General features: G+C 40.7%; 1 long non-coding RNA gene across 3 annotated transcripts; it reads right to left on the reverse strand.

Annotated features, from left to right (window-relative positions):
* Nucleotides 1-408: 408 nt before the first annotated feature.
* Nucleotides 409-16,964, reverse strand: LOC118629773. Of its 3 annotated transcripts, XR_004959506.1 has the most exons (5): nt 16,359-16,964; nt 6,070-6,166; nt 2,707-2,802; nt 1,818-1,939; nt 409-450 (listed from the first exon to the last, which is right to left on the reverse strand). It is a non-coding gene; the product is annotated as an uncharacterized LOC118629773 (long non-coding RNA). The 3 variants fall into 3 exon arrangements; XR_004959507.1 differs by lacking the exon at nt 409-450 and having other exon boundaries at nt 1,738-1,939; nt 6,070-6,157; XR_004959505.1 differs by lacking the exon at nt 409-450 and having other exon boundaries at nt 1,738-1,939.
* Between the last annotated feature and the right edge of the window lie 278 nt (nt 16,965-17,242).

Consider the following 17,242-nt stretch of genomic DNA (forward strand, 5'->3'; position numbering starts at 1 on the left):
TTTGCTCAGTGGTTAGAGCATCGGCCTGTGGTCCAGAGAGACCTGGGTTCGGTTCCCGCTAAGGGCATGTACCTTGGTTGCAGTCTGTTTCCCGCCCTGGTTGGGTTGTGTAGGAAGCAGCCACTCGATGTGTCCCTTTCACGTCGATGTTTCTCTCTCTCTCTCTCTCTCTCTCTCTCTCTCTCTCTCTCTCTTCCTCTTCCTCTCTCTCCCTCCCACTCTATCTAAAAAAAAAACCAAAAAAACATTTTCAGAACTGGCCGGTTTGTCTCAGCAGTTAGAGCATCAGCCTGCAGACCAGAGAGTCTCGGGTTCGGTTCGCTAAGGGCATATACCTTGGTTGCAGTTTGTCCCCGGCCCGGTTGGAGTCATGTTGGTGGCAGTCAATGTGTCTCTCTCATACTGTTTCTCTGTCTTTCTCTCTTCTTCCCTCTCTCCCTCCCGCTCTATCTGAAAATAAATGCAAAAAATGTCCTCGAGTGAGCATTAAATATATATATACATTTTCAAAACTTCCTGTCTAAAGAGAAATACAAAAAGTAAACTATATACTCTTGCAAGGGTCCAGATGGTGGCTGGGGTAGAGAAGAAAAGAAGCATTGGCTTTGGAAGCAGAGGCCTGGGTTTGAGGCCTGGTTCTGCCTTTGTTGTCTCCATAACTTTGAATGAGTTACTGAACTTTTCCGAGTCACAAGTTTCTTATCTATAAGCAAAATGATAACATGTGTCTCATCACTGTTGTGAGACTGAAAACAAATAACAGGCATGAAAGAACTTTATAGATTGTAAAGTAAATAGAAAACAAAATATACTCTCCAAGTGACTACAGTCTCCAGGGTAGATTTTGTGCAAAACTCAGCTGAATCCTTGGGGGGTGGGGGTGGGGGTGGGGGTAGGTGGCTTATATCTCTGTGACTACTTTTCCCAGACAAGGGTAAAAAAAAATCACCTGAATTGTCCAAGGGTTCTACCAAATAGATAAACATGCCTATTGAAAATGACTATAAACATAACAATAGAATCAAAAAAGAGATATATAAAACAAGTTCCTAATTCTGAGTTGATATATTTATCCTCTCTTTAAGTATGCACTGAATGCCAATAACATTCAAAGCACTTTAAAGAATTCAAAAATGACCTGGCCAGTTTTGCTCAATGTTTGGAGCGTCGGCCTGTGGACTAGAGAGTCCCGGGTTCGGTTCCTGCTAGGGGCACGTACCAAAAAAAGAAAGAATTCAAACATGTTAACTAGCACTTGTACTTTCACTCACTCAGCAGAAAGCTTCCTGTTTCAGGGGAGACCATGCATGCATCCATATATCCACAATACAATACTGAGTATAACAAGTGGCACATGCCTGCTACAAATGAATGAGAAGTGGCACTTGAGTCTTAAAAAATGAGTAGGGTTTCAACTGGCTAAGTGAAGGACATTCCAAGAAAAGGGCACTATGTTCACAAAGGTTACAGATATGGAAAGGTATGGCTATGTTCTGGGAATGGTGAAAAGCTTAGGTTGCCTAAATAACAGGTTTAATAGAGAGGATATGGGCATAGGCCATGATGGACATGGCCTCTTATAACAGGCTAATGCATGGGAACTTTATTCTGCAGGCGATTGGTAGCCTTTGAAGATTTTTCATTACCAAGGGGAGTTCATAATAAAATAGGGCTTTATAACAATGATATTTTACTTTTGTATTAATATTTATTCTTTACAAATTGCTTTGACATACATGATCTCATTTGCTCCCTGCCACAATTCTATGATAGAGGTGTTCTTTTTGTTTGTGAGTAGAATAAGGTTTAAATCAGACCTAGACTCTGATTCCAATTCCAATCTTCTTCAAATCGACTTCTATTGTAGGAAGATTGACGTGTCGAAGGTGGGTACAAAGTACACTGACGTGAGGAGATCCTGGAGGTAGTGGGGCAGTTCCTGAAGAACATAAGAACTTCTGAGATAAGAGTTGGAATTTTGGAGCCAGTGTTTAGCAAAGTAATAAAAAACAAATAAACAGGCTTCTTCTATTCTAGAAAATTTGATTCTGCCATGAAAGCAGGAGAAACAGGATTAAGGACATGATCTCATATTTCTTTAAAATTCCCTAATGGTACTGAGCACAGTGCTAGGCACACAGTGTTGCCAAATAGGTGACTCAAGTATTCATTCCCTTCAGACAGGCTCTGACACTACTAAGGACAGGGAGAACCTCAGTCCCTCAGTGTTCCGAGCTGTACTAAATGCTCAATTGCCTAGCACAGACCCAGGATCACATCACTCCAATAGTATGAAACTAGATGCTTCTCCCAACATGACAAAGATATGCTTGTTTAAATGACAACTGTAGGATTCCCCCAAGGACATGTGGGCCATGTAAAAACTGGGAGTAGAGCTCACAGCTGTTCATTTCTACAGTTAACAGTGGACAACTGGTAAGAATTCAAACAATTTTTTATTGTGTAAGTCTTAAGTGCTGTTGTTTTTCTAATAGCTTCTCTGTTAATGATGCAAATTTGATTTCTCAAAATAAGGATTTTCCAGGGGAGATCTTGCATATATTAACAACAACAACAACAAAACAACACTTACTTTTCATTCAATTTCTCTAACATTGAAATATAAAGTGATAAAGAGGAAAATTTCCTAACATTTTATTACCTTTAAAGGTTATTTTCTAGTATAGTTAAAACATTAAACTCCACCTTTCTTTCATGGCCCCTCCACGTTCCATCTTGAGGAAGGTAAGTCTTCACAAGACTCTAGGGCTAACTCACATAATTCAGACCCTCTTCAGGTTCCTGAGGAATGTTGACAGAAGTAACAAAGCAATGAATTAACATCTCTCAACTTAATTGCCTCAAATAGTGGTTTTCCTTTTTCTGTTTTTTTTATCCTCACCCGAGGACATTTTTCCATTTTTTGTTCAGGTAGAGTGGGAGGGAGAGAGAGGAACAGAGAGAAAGAGAGAAACATCGATGCGAAAGGAACACATCGAGTGGCTGCCACCCGCACAACCGACCAGGGCCGGGGACAAACTGCAACCGAGGTACATGTCCCTAGCGGGAACCGAACCCGGGTCTCTCAGGACCGCAGGTCGACACTCTAACCGCTGAGCCAAACCAGCCAGGGCCTTTTTTCTGTTTATTTGTTTTTGTTTTTGTTTTTTTTTTAGTGTATTTTAGCCTAGGAAATCCTGTCTTTACAAGAAGGAAATCTTATTTTATTATGGAAGCCCACTATAAAAAGTTGTTAAAAGCAAATTTGTTGTAGTTGAAGGAGACAAGAGGAAAAGAGGTGGAAAGAAATGGAGACCTTATTGTTTACCCCGTCATATTCTCAGTCTTTTGTGGGACACAGAATAAAACTATTAACCTTGAAGCTTTCTGAGGTACTTAGAACTTGATTCATGATCTTCAGGAGGTAGGAGCATAAAAACACTGAGTTAGACCAACCTGGGTGTGAATAATAGAGCTGCAGTGGTCAACTTTACTCATTCATTCCTTCCAGTTATTCACTGGATAGCTATGAGGTGCCAGACACTGTTGTGGGCACCAGGGATCTAGCAGTAAACAAAAAAAACTAATTTTCTGCTTTCATGAAGTTTATGTGATAGTGGGGGAAGACAAGACAAATAAATAAAACATGTTTGATGTGATAAGAAAATGGAGATGAAGAAAAGTAAAACAGGACAAAGGGATAGTCACTTGAGGTCTTTCCAGGTAGGTCAGGGAAGGCCTTTAATCGGGAAGTCAGAAAGTGAGATATCTGGAACAAAAGCTGTTTGGGTGGAAGAAACAATAAGTAGAAAAGCACCCAAGCGAGAGCTCAGCACATTTGAGGAAGAGCAGAGAAGCCACAGCGGCAGGAACAAATGATGAAGAATGAAGCAGAAAATGAGGTCAGGAAGACATCAGCTCCTCTGGGGAACAGGCCAAATCACCCTCAACTTTACTCTGTGGGGGCAAGCTTCAAGTTATGGAGATGTTCAATATGTACATGTTGGAAAGAATCAGAAAGTTCACCGTTTTAGTAAAAAGGGAGTATGACTAAGTTCTTAGGTATACTTAAGTCTTAGGTAGCAAATTTTGCAATGTATTTGTCTAATCAGAGTTTGGAATATCCTGTCTCTATGGAGAGCATGGTCACCTCCCAAGTAATCCCTGCCTTGGGGACAAAGAGCCCCCAGTGTTTTCTCGCCACATCCCCAAAGTCAGTTTCTGATGTCCTTATTGTGCAGATTACAGTGTAATATGTTCCAAGGAAAATAATGACCAGTAAAGGATGAACACTATTAATAGATTAGGTCCCCTGGTGCATAAAAATCACTTTTTGTTTTAAATCAGAAAAGAAACAAATTGTTGCAAAATCAATGGCCTCGCGATGTAACTCTGAGCTCCACAGCACTTCTATCAGGTGTAGTTTATGTCATCGATGTCACTCGCTCAGCCACTTGGTGCTGTGTTAAGCACAATCTCAGAGCTAAACTGGTGTAACAAAGTGAAAAATGGTTCACTCTTTCATTTGTATTTCTGGGAGCAGGCATTTTTATCACAATTTCTTAGGTGGAGCAATTTTCAAATGAGGTAGTTTTTATAGTAGGCTTTATAAAATCTTGCCTAATAGGCCTATGTTTTGTGACTTTTTTGTTGTTAAGAACGACCATGGTCCCATCGTTCCCTCTCTTGGCACCTACCATCTGCTGAGAAACATGACTAGTTTCTGGTTTTCTGATCCCCTTTGCAATTTGTGATAGAGTTTACAACAACAAAAAAAGTCATTCTATTTGCAACTCTAAATATATCAAGCTTGTCAGACTGTTCAAGGAAAAAAAATGCAAGGTTTGCTTTTTAAAGTTTCTCTTAAAGGGATATTTCATCTTTGTTGTAATGAGGTTAATTCCAGGTTACATACCAAAAAGAAGCCATAAATCTGTGCAACATAGATAATGCAGTAGCTTGGGCTGTTTGTTGACTGCAGTTAAAACAAGGAAGAGTTGGATATTTAGTAGGTCTGTTATGGGTAAAGGCAAGACATTGCACTTAAATTGCTTGGCATTAAAAATCAGGAACTTTTGCCCTGGCTGGTTTGGCTCAGCAGTTAAGAGTGTCGGCCTGCAGTCCAGAGAGACCCGGGTTCGGTTCCCACTAAAGGCACGTACCTCAGTTGCAGTTTGTCCCCGGCCCTGGTTGGGTCGTGCAGGTGGCAACCAGTCAATGTGTCCCTTTCACGTCGATGTTTCGCATGCTCTCTTTCTCTCCCACTCTATCTGAACAAAAAATGGAAAAATGTCCTCGGGTGAGGATAAAAAAATAAAAAATCAGAAACTTTTGCTGTCAGAGTTTGTATGGTTTGACTGCTCTTCAATATCCTTTGTGTTCTGATATATTATAAATTAACCCAGGTGGCAGGCCTTTTCTCCTTTTTAATCATTTCCTATCTCACAATGGTACCATAGTGGCTCTTTAGAGAGGGAAAATCAGCAACCTTGATCTTACCACTTATACAGCGGGGTTTATGAAAAGACACCCACTGTCAATGGTTCACAAGGAAGGTCCTGCCAAACTCCTTGATGATCATGAGACAAGGTTACCTACTTCAGGCACAGTCTTCCCCACCTTTCCTCAAACCACCACTACTTGGACCAGGCTGACCAACCATCCATCTAGGTTCGCCCAGGACTGAGAGATTGACTAGGATGCATGAGTTTCAGTGCTAAAAGTGGGAAAGTCCAGGGCAAAGCAGAGGAGTTGATCATCCTAACTTGGACTCCCCATGAAGTCTGGAGCAGCTCTTGACTGGGAGCAGTGAACCCTGGGCCTTGATGAGCTGCACTGCTCCTTTTGCCACAAAGGGGTAAGGACTCACTGTCTAGGCCTCTGAGGTACACCATGTGGAAGTCTTCTCATTTTCCCGGTATCAGAAAACCTCTGACAATTTCCACATTAGCAAAATGGGGATAATAACCATGTCTACTTCATAATTCTTCTATGAGAATTAAGTTAATGTTAACGTGTAGAGTACTTACAACAAAGCCTGGCACTTAATTAGTGCCTAACAAATATTACCTATTGTCTCAGTGACCATTAGTTTATGGATGGGGGAGAAATGATGCAGGACTTCACACTGTAATTGATTCTCTCCTTGTGGATCTTGCTGTATTACCTTTTCAAAAATTAAAAAAAAGAGGGAGGGAGGGAGGGAGGGAGGGAGGGAGGGAGGGAGGGAGGGAGGGAGGAGGAGAGGAGGGGAAAGAGGGAAGGGAGGAGGGAGAGAAAGAGAGAAAGAGAGAGAGAGCCAATTAGGTCAGTAAGATTTATCTATTGTCTTAAAAATTAATTCTACTCACAAGGACTGACATTTGACATTTGACCATGGCCAAAGCCCCTATAAAAATGTTTTTAAAATGAGGATAAATAGTACAAATACATTGCATTTTCAGAATAAGTTACCCTTATCAACATTTTTTTATCATAGTTAGGGAATGCAAACCTGAATATCCACCAGTAAGATAATGATTAACACAATTAAGTTACACCCATACTCAGCAATTTGTTCAAATGAATATGGTAGATTTTCATGCACTGACATGGAAAGATCCCTAAGGCATACTGTTGCAGAACAATAGATAGAGCATAATTTCATGTATGCAAACAAACAAATCACAAAGATACCTCTATTATGTATAAATACATGAATGAAGAAAACAGGTTTGAAATAATAGACTCAAGTACCTAAGGATTACCTTTGGGAACAGAACGGGTTGAGGTGGCTTGAACAGGAGAGTCATTTTTATGTTAAAATTATGTGTTGCTTGAAATTTATACAAAGAGAATATATTCATATATTATTAATCCTTTGTAATTTTTAAAAATAACACAATAAACCAGCGGTAGTAAAAAATTCCACCCCAAAATTATTTTGTTACTATTTTGTCTCATCTCCTTCTCAACATCCTTCCAAAATTGAAAAACAAATTTGCTGTAGGGACAAAGTATCCAGGTTATTACAAATCAGGTGTATGACACATAATTCACTAACTGATAATGAGAGTTGACCAAAGTAAAGAGTCCGCCTAATTACATCCAAGTAAAAGTCAAAACAGCCACACATGATTTACAATAGATTCTTAAAAAATAAAATCTGTTAGCTGTGGGTTTTTTTTTTAATCTTCACGGGAGGCTATTTTTCTATTTAGCTTCAGATAGAGTGGGAGCGCGGGGAAGAGAAAGAGAAACGTCAACGTGAGAGAGAAACATCGACTGGTTGCCTCCCACATGACCCCATCCAGGGCTGGGGATAAACCACAACTGAGGTATCTAACCCGAGACTTTGGTCTGTGGGCTGATGCTCTAACCACTGAGCACCGTCCAGGGCTTGTTAGCTTGTTTTTAACCAATGGCATCTTGATAGTCATGGAATACAGTTAAATGGAACAATAAAGTTACATTTTTCTGAAGTCTTTGCAAACTAGATAATGGTAATAATCTTGGATGAAATATTTATTACAATTTTAGGGACACTGGAACAGGTTAACTTGTGAGCGCATCCTTTTGCAGTATTAGTGATATTATCACAGAACCTGGAAGCTGAAGATGCTGTCTGGAGGATTTCTATGCTGGGTGGAGAGCTGAAGAGGATGCTCTAGACTTCATTCCAAGGCTAAAATTTTGTAATTGTAACTAGTTTAGGAAAGGCACCTGCTGCATTGGAAAGAACTTGAGTTTCAGAATCAAACTGACCTGGTTTTGACCTTACTCTTCGATACCAACTATATAATTTTAGATATATTATTTACCTCCTTGTGTGTCAGCTGTACCTCTATGACACAGCATAATCTTCACTACTTTATAGGATTATTATAAAGATTTGAAATAGGGTATATAAAAGCACAAAGCACAAAAATAAACACTAAGTATTGCTAGAATGAAATTTTCATAGTTCCTTCAATCCCTATGCCATTGTATTGTTGCTGGTTTTCATTTTTAAAATTAATTTATATGAATTTCTAGTTTTTTACCCTCTTTAAAAATTTGACCTTAACTGTAAGGTCAGGTGATTGCAAGAGAATGAAACTTTTTAAAACATTAAACGCAAAAAAATCATGAGGTCTTATAATCGCTAGGGCTGAAAAAGTAATGCGGTTTAATCTAACCTACTGCAGGAATCCTTTATTTCATCCTCTCCTCCTGAATGCTGCTCAAAAATGCTGCTTCTTGACCTCTTAGCCAGAAAAAGTAGGGGAAGAGAAGTCTTTTGGCAAGGAAGGAACTGGACTAGAAGAAAAGCCACAAGGGCACCTGTGGTTATCAGCACCTCTTTGTATCAGAACAGCTGCATCAGGTGATCTTCAGGTATCTGCAAGCAGCAACTAACAATGTAATTATCTCTTCTCTGATCTTGGTAAAGCTGGGGGAGACAGATCTGGATCATCCTCATATATGTGCAAGAAAGCACTGAGCTTCAGGGAGGTTGTTTTCCCAGAAGATAACATTCTTCGAAGACAGTGACAATGATGGATGCTGAATTTCTTCTGAAGTTCATATGTACTATTGCTAAGGGATTTCTAGTCTGTAGTTGCAATCTAGCCCTTATTCCAAGACTCAATCTTTTGGAATTCCTGAACATTTCTGTGATGTCCACTGAACCCTAACCCCATTCTTTTGTCCCCTTGGTTCCTCTTCAATTTCCCTGATGCCTTCAAAGACATTACCTTCTGCTACATAACTAGGAAGCTCAAAGCAGCATTCTATTCAGCATCAAAAAGTTCAGGCCTACCCTAGACACATTTCAATAATAGTGTTAAGACCTAGAAATCTGATTTTTCCCCCCAATCTTATATTATCCAATCAATTAATGGACACGCCTGATGTTTTTATTTCTTTGTACTTCGATTTGTTTCATAACTTTTAATTTTACAGTACAAGGTAGGATTTATCTCTACATATTTATGTTTGACATTTAGAGCTGGTCATTATGTGGTAAATTACAGTAAAAAAAAATAATTTAGCCTGGCTGGTGTTGCTCAGTGGTCGAGTGTGGACCCATGCACCAAGAGGTCGCCAGTTCGATTCCCGGTCAGGGCACATGTCCAGGTTGTGGGCTTGATCCCCAGTGGGAGGTGTGCAGGAGGCAGCTAGTTGATGTTCTCTCTCATTGATGTTTCTATGTCTCTCTCCCTCTCCCTTCCTCCCTCTCTAAAATCAGTAAGAAAAAAAGTATATATATTTTAATTCTCATGGGAGGATATGTTTAAAAAACAAAACAAAATTTTAAAAAAGAATTTAAATCAATCACATACCAATAACTGAAGCACCTGCTTGGGGATTCCAAGGTTCTAAGTTTATTTTGGCCACTCTAGAGCCAAAATCCACAAGGAATAAATATAAACCCATCTCTATTTATAGGTCCTCCCATTCATTTAAACTCAATACTAGTGGCTAACCATGAAATTATCTTCAAATGATAAAGTATACCTTTAGTTTGAAAAAAAAATGTTTCTTGGGTTAAATCAAAAATGTTTATATGTAAAATTTTAATATATTTTTCTAAATTAAAAAATATCAAGCACTGGTAAGCTAAGGAATGAAAGCATTTAAGTCTATGGAAGTGGGTGAAATCTCTGAGAGTATGTGCAGTAAAGAAACAAAGAGTGCTCCGAACCTAGACTTAAGCAACACCACATTTAGAAGCTGAAAAGTTAGAACTAGCAAAAGAAACTTGGAAGGAGTTGCCTGTTAGGTAGGAAGAAATTAATCAGAGTTTCCATTAAGGTCACAATTCTGGGTGAAATGGGTGACATACACAATGTAAAAGGGTGGTTCTCATTATAATGGGAAATATATTTATGACATAAAAGGGGAAGAGGTCTGCCTGGAGAAGCAGGAGAACACAGAACTAAAGGACAGAGGCTAGAGTTAAATTCCCAGCTCTGACTCTTTTGTTTTGTTTTGTTTTGTTTGTTTGTTTTGTTTTTGGTATGTGCCCCTAGTGGGAACCGAACCTAGGACTCTCTGGTCCGCAGGCCAATGCTCCAACTGCTGAGCCAAACTGGCCAGGGCCTGGCTCTGACTCTTAATAGATATACGACATTGGACAGGACATATGATTTTGCTCTGAGCTTCTGTCAACTTCCCTGCAGAGAGAGGATAATACCAATCTCGATGGGCTATTTGATTATGTTTATCAAATTAATGCTTTGAAATATATACTGTAAATGAAGAAACATTCCACAAACATAAGGCACTTGCCTTGGCTCTCTACCTAGAACTTGCATTACTGACAAGGGTAGGGAACACTGGACCTGTGGGCCATATAAGGCCCAAGAAATCAATACCAGCTAATATCACACACCTCATCTAATTAACCTCACCAGAGCAGGCGCATTTTTAAGTTGATAATTTTGTGTGGCCCTCAAATGATGTTATAAATATCCAAATGGCCCTTGGCTAGCAAAATGTTCCCCACCCCTGCTGGGACAAGGACCCACCTTACCCACTTCTTTCTTGCTAGTCTTCTGCCTGAATTCTGACTTCCCTTAATGGTATCTACCTGCTTTCTGTGACCCTTTTCTGTTGCCAGATAGCTAACCCATTAGTGCCAATTGCTCACTGCCAGAGCTTTATGCTATCCCAGTTGCTGGGCTCTTGCCTAATCATGGACCTCATTGCTATCTTTCTGGCCCCCTCATCACCCATGAGCCCAAGTTACGATATGCTCCAAAGTGTTGTTTCAGAGCCAATCCCACAGCTAACTACTGAGATCCAGAATACAGTCTGAACATTCACTGAATATTCATATCTAGTTTGTTTGTTCAGTGACAAAGATTTCTTAAAAGTCTTAAGATCCAAGTACCTTATATCTCTTTTCTTTAATCGTTACCCGAGGATATTTTCCCATTTATCTTCAGATAGAGCAGGAGGGAGGGAGAGAGGAAGAGAGAGAGAGAGAAACATCGATGTGAGAGACACACATAGATTGGTTGCCACCCACACAACCCCAACTGGGGCTGGGGATGAACCACAACTGAGGTACATGCCCTTGGTCAAATCGAACCCGGAACTCTTTGGTCGGTGGGCCAATGCTCTAACTGCTGAGCCAAACCAGCCAGGGTGTACCTTATATCTTAAAAGGTGACGCTGACAGCAAAAATAATAATAATAATACACACACACACATACATATATATTCATCAATTTCATTCACCATATAAGTTCTTGACTTATATAAATAATAAGGAATTTTGTTCATTTAAGTAGTCTTTAAAATAGTTTATGGCTATGTTGACAGTATCTGGAGTTTGTCTGCAAGTCTTCTCTAATCAGGTAAGATATCCATACCATTTATTTGAAGACTCTTTTAAGTTGTTTTCATTGAAAATAAGTATGGCTTTAAGTTTACCAAAAGATCTATACAATTTAATTGCTACTTGCTTTATCAATTCCTTGGGGGAAAGAAGTCAGCCAACCACTTGTTGATCTGGGTCTACAACCAATCCATTATTGAATTCACTGATATTTTAATTATTAATTATTAAAAATAAAAAATATTAAATAACTGTATGTTATGCTCTTAATTTTCAATTAGTTGATTTGCTCTAAATACAACACTCAATCCTTTCAGTCAATCACTCTGAAAATAATAAAAATACAATCAACTGCCCTGGTTGGTTTGGCTCAGCTGTTAGAGCGTCAGCCTGTGGTCCAGAGAGACCCAGGTTCGGTTCCTGCTAAGGGCACATACCTCGGTTGCAGTTTGTCCCTGGCCCTGGTTGGGTCGTGCAGGTGGCAGCCACTCGATGTGTTTCTCTCTCTTCCTCTCTCTCCCTCCCACTCTATCTGAAAAAAAAAATGGGTGTCCTCGAGTGAGGATTAAAAAAATAAATAAATAAAAATACAATTGACTCTCTTTACCTTGATCTTTGAGATGTGGGAAGGGCTGAAGAAGAAAGGAGAGAAAGCACTATGTGAACATCAAATGACACCCAACAGTTTTTATTTTTAATTAAAAAACATTTTTTTTTTCCTTTATTGATTTTAAAGAGAGAGGAAGGGAGAGGGAGAAAGAGCTAGAAACATAGATGAAAGAGAACATTGACTGGCCACCTCCTGCATACCTCCCACTGGGGATTTGGCCCACAACCTGGGCATGTGCCCTGACAGGGAATTGAACTGGTGACACCTTGGTGCATGGGTCAACGCTCAACCACTGAACCACACCAGCCAGGTGACACCCACCAGTTGTTTTTTTTTTAATTGATTTTAGAGAGGGGGGAGGGGGAGAGGGGGAAGGAGGGAGAGAGAGAGAGAGAAGCATCAAATGGGCACAAGACACAAACAGGAATCAAACCTATAACCCGGGGATGTGCCCTGACTGAAAATAGAACCCACAGCCTTTTGGTGTACAGGATGATGCTCCAACCAACTGAGCTGCACCAGCTAGGGCACCCAAAAGTTTTTAAAACCCCAGCAAAGTCTTTGTGCTTCACATAGCTCTACTCAAGCACACAGAAAAATGAAGTTACCCATGATAGGGTATTACAATAACGCCACAGAAGCAATTCTTGTCTCCATAACAGAAAGTTAAATGTCAAGTTAAAATAACTCCAGGTCTTTTATATTTGACAGTGGACTAATAACTTTTATTGCTATTTTTGAGGGATGTCAGTTTCTACTTTCAAAGAAATTTAATTACATTTGTTCTTCTCCAATCATCAATCCCTTTTTGGCCCATTCCTAGACTACAAAGAAAAATGTAACTGAATCTGCAATGACTTTACCTAATTCTGAAGCAGAATACAAACCGTTCCAACTTTCTCAAAGGTCATGCCAGTTTACTATAAACAATTTAAAGAAGAAAGCCTGGCCCTGGCCAGTATGGCTCAGCAGTAGAGCACCGGCCCACAGACCAATGAGTCCCAGGTTCGATTCCAGCCAAGGACACATACCTAGTTTGTGGTTCATCCCTGGCCCTGCTCGGGTCATGCGGGAGGCAACCTGTCAATGTGTCCCTCTCATGTGGATATTTCTCTCTCTCTCCCTCATAGAAAAATATCCTCCAGTGAGGATTAAAAAAAAGAAGCCTGGCTCCACTGGATTGGTGATGGAACTCACTGTTATTGGTTATATGCTCCCATGGCATTCTGTACCTTTCTTTTAAAGTATTTACCAGTTTATAATTATATATTTATATGATAATATTGTTAACATCTTTCTCACCAACATGACAAGATCCATAAGAACTAGAGTAAGATTCATTTTTCCCACCAATGTATATTCCAGTACCCAGTTCCGTGGGTGCCTAGAATGTAGTTAAATGTGCAAAACATTTTTAAAGAAAAAAATGAGTTAAAAATAATTGAATTATCATTATTTTCAATGAATACTTAGGAGTGGATCAGTACCAGTCACTTGATATGTGCCATGCAATTGTCTATTTAAGAAGGTCCAGCCTGGCCAGTATGGCTCAGTGGTTGAGCGTTGCATGCACCAAGAGTCGCCAGTTTGATTCCCAGTCAGAGCACATGCCCAGGTTGTAAGCCAAAAATCCCAGTCGGGGGCAGGCAGGAGGCAGCCAATCGATGTTCTCTCTCATCAATGTTTCTATCTCTCTCCTTCTCCCTTCCTCTCTCTCTAAAATCAATAAAGAAAAAGAAGGTCCAAACATACAAAAATTTTTATAAGATATTGAGCCAAACTGACGACAACTGCAAGGATACAAGATCTTAAATGTTTTGGAGAATGACAGTTTTGCAGTTTCTTTTATGCATTTAAAGTTAAGGGGGAAACATAAGGAAGATTACACAAAGGTGGAAGAAAGTAAGGCAGGAATTGGATAACTGAATAGTTAAAGATTATGTGCTCTCTTGAGGGTGGTTACACCTATTTCAAAGTTGTGTTAAGCTAGATGCATAAAAACAATGAACAGGGCCTGCTTAAGGCAAAGACAAAGCTTTTATTAAAAGTTATATGCAGCCCTAGCTGGTTTGGTTGAGTGGTTACAGTATCGGCCTGCGGACTGGAGAGTCCTGGGTTCGGTTCCCACTAAGGGCACGTGCCTCGGTTGCAGTTTGTCCCCAGGCCTCTTTCAATGAGAAAGAGACACACTGACTGGTTGTCTCCTGAACCACCCAACCAGGGTCAGGGAGGAACTGCAACCTAGGTACGTGCCCTTGACTAACTGAACCAGAGACTCATTGGTCTACAGGCTGACGCTCTAACAGCTGAGCCAAACCAGCCAGGGCCCCAGTTAGAAATTTATGATCAGATCACCTTGTGAGGCTCTATTTTCCATAGAACCAATTTTGCTCTACATAATGAAACTCTACAAAGGTGTTTTTGAACAATTAATTGATAATCTCACATTCAAGCATGCCTCACTTTTCCTGTTATCTATTTTACAAAGGCTGGTTTCAACCTTCTCTGACGACCATAGAGTGACACCCCTTTTGTTTACTATATGAAGAGCATTCTATTGTATAATATGTGTTTTATAGTTTGTCTCTAGAGTCCAAATGAAAATTTAGACCACCAAAGGAAAAAAGAAGAAAAAAACTCCATAGAAGCATACCCCATAATCTATTACATCAGTAACATGAAAAAATCTCTTCTTTTTTTAACCTTTTGTCTTTACCTGGTGTGAGCATCTGAGAGAGGTCACCTGATGGCATATTAGGGGTAAGTCAACAGTTTTCAAACTTGAGCATATTATTGGATTCATAAGAGAAACTTGTTAAAATACTGATTGCTGGACCAAACCCCAGAGTTTGTGATTCCATAGGTCTGGGGTGGGGGCTTGAGAATTTGTCTTTCTAACAAGTGCCCAGGTAATACTGATGCTGCTTGTCTAGGAATCACATTTTGAGAATGACTAGGGTAGTAGCTGGAAGGAAATTTTGCTAAAACTGGGTTCAATACCAGCCACACTCTTGGTTGAAAGTCTCATACAGAACATTATATTGATTTTTTTTTTTTTTTTTTTAATAGTACGTGCCCTTAGCGGGAACCGAACCCGGGACTCTCTGGTCCGCAGGCCGACGACACTCAACCGCTGAGCCAAACTGGCCAGGGCTCATACAGAACATTATAAATGGCTGGTAGAGAACGTGAATTATTAGATGAGGCTACGTAACATATATTATACAATACATTATTAAATAACGAGCTTGCTTTATTACTGTTAGTTGTGGGTTTTGTTTTGTTTTTTTCAATTATGCTTCTTCAGGAATTACCTTGTTTCACTTTTTTTTTTTTTAAATCCTCACCTGAGGATATTTTTCCACAGATTTTTTAGATACAGTGGGAGGGGAGAAGGGAGACAGAGAGGGGCTGGCCAGAGGGGTGAGAGGGTAAGAGAGAGAGAAAGAGAGAGAAAGAGAGAGAGAGAGAGAGAGAGACATCGATTGGTTGCCTCCCACACATCAAGGGCCAAGTATCAAACCTGCAAGCGAGTATGGTGCCCTTGACCAAGAATCAAACCCTTGACTCTTCTGTCTGTGGGCTGACACGCTTAACAACTGAGCCAAAACAGGCCAGGACTCATTTCACCTTTTAATAACTAAAATTCTGGGGGAGGGCAATCTGTTTTTTTTTGTTGTTTTTTATTTCCTCAGTAAGAATTACTTCGATAGCTTCCTTGTCCTTCAGAGCTTCAAGCAAGTCACTTATTACTCACTTATCTATAAAAATGGATATAATAGTACCTACCTCAGTGAATTGCCTTGAAGATTAAATGAGACATCCTAAATGGAGAAAAATACTTAGTACCAAATATGGTCTGTAAATGGTAACTGCTATATTTTTACTAATTTATCTACTCATTCAAGGAAATAAATTCCAACGGCCCTGGGATCAATGAACATTTCTAACACATTAACTGACCACAGAGATAAGTCTAAAGGGTCATTTATATTCCAGGTATTCTGCATACTGTGGCAGGAAACTGATTTTGGAACTTCTGGTACAGAGCACCAAAACAGGGTCTCCCAGTACACAAAATTATAAAGAATCGCCTGGAGCACTACTTAAAACATAGGTTCCTGAGCTCCATCCCAGACCAAACAAAACCATTTCCAGGAGAGAGGCCTAGGAATTTTAAAAATAATTACCCCAGGGCACTTTCCAGATCAGCGAGTTTGGGAAACAATGAAGGGACTTCTCATTCTTAATGGTGGTTAAGCCTAAACATCATTTCTATTTACTCATTACGCTATTGGTTACTAGAAAACATCCCAAGTCCTTTCTGTCTTTAGAATTTTGTCCTTTGGACTTGAACTAAAGTCGCTTGGAGAGGACAGCTCGAAGTGGGGGTTTTTAGGCTGGTGCTTTGCAAAGGTTCTCAGTATTTTGAGTTAACTCACCCTTCCAAGTTTTGGGCCCTGGGCCTCACTTGTGAATTGCCTGCTCAATACCTTCCTCCTCTTGAACTTCCTCCTGCAACGTTTCCTCCTTTCTCATCTCTGCCTTAGGTCAAGCTTGTTTGTCCCTTAACTCCATTTCTTGAGTAGAACATTTGGTGCTTTCCCATTTCATGATGCTTTGCTGGAAGAGTCCATTTCCAGGGATTTTATAGGCTGACCAAAACAGTTTGTTCAGAACAGAGCCGGGCCCGAGGACTGGCAGCTAGACGGCGGAGCGTTTCCTGACTCTGCACAACCAACCGTGACCTTGAGCGAGCGCCGCCGTCCCCTCCTTCGCGGCGGTTCAGGGCAGCGCTCAAGCAGGACTCTGGAACCGAAAGGGGGTGGGAGGGACTGGGGCGGGGCAGGCGAAAACTTAATAAACTTGCGAAAAGACCCAAAAGCTATAAAGTAGTTTTTTTCTTTTCGCGATCCTTCTCATTATTGAGGGGTGGGGGAGGGGTAGTTGGAGAGGAAGGAGGAAAGGGCTCAAGAAAAATCGTGAGAACTCAGGAGAAAAGCAGGCTTGAGTGAGAAAATCGGGAGGAGGGAGGATGAGGGCGAACAATCGGGTTAAAAATAGAACCGCATCCTCTGTAGGACTCGCTCTTTCCAGCTCCACCCTGGGGCCGGAGCCGGACCAGTGACTCCACTCGCGCGACAGCAGTGTAGTCAGGCTCCGCCCCGCCTCCAGGACCGACTGACTGGGGGGCGGGGTGGGGCGTCGGGCAGGCTACGTCACCGCGCTCCCCTCCGCCGCCGTCGGGGTTTTCGATGACGCACAGGCCCCGCCCCCTCCCTCCCTCTTCCCTCGCTGCCTGAGCGCGGGGCGAAGAGGAAGCGTC

The sequence above is a fragment of the Molossus molossus genome, unplaced genomic scaffold (assembly GCF_014108415.1).
Source record: "Molossus molossus isolate mMolMol1 unplaced genomic scaffold, mMolMol1.p scaffold_m16_p_14, whole genome shotgun sequence".
NCBI classification, from domain to species: domain Eukaryota; kingdom Metazoa; phylum Chordata; class Mammalia; order Chiroptera; family Molossidae; genus Molossus; species Molossus molossus.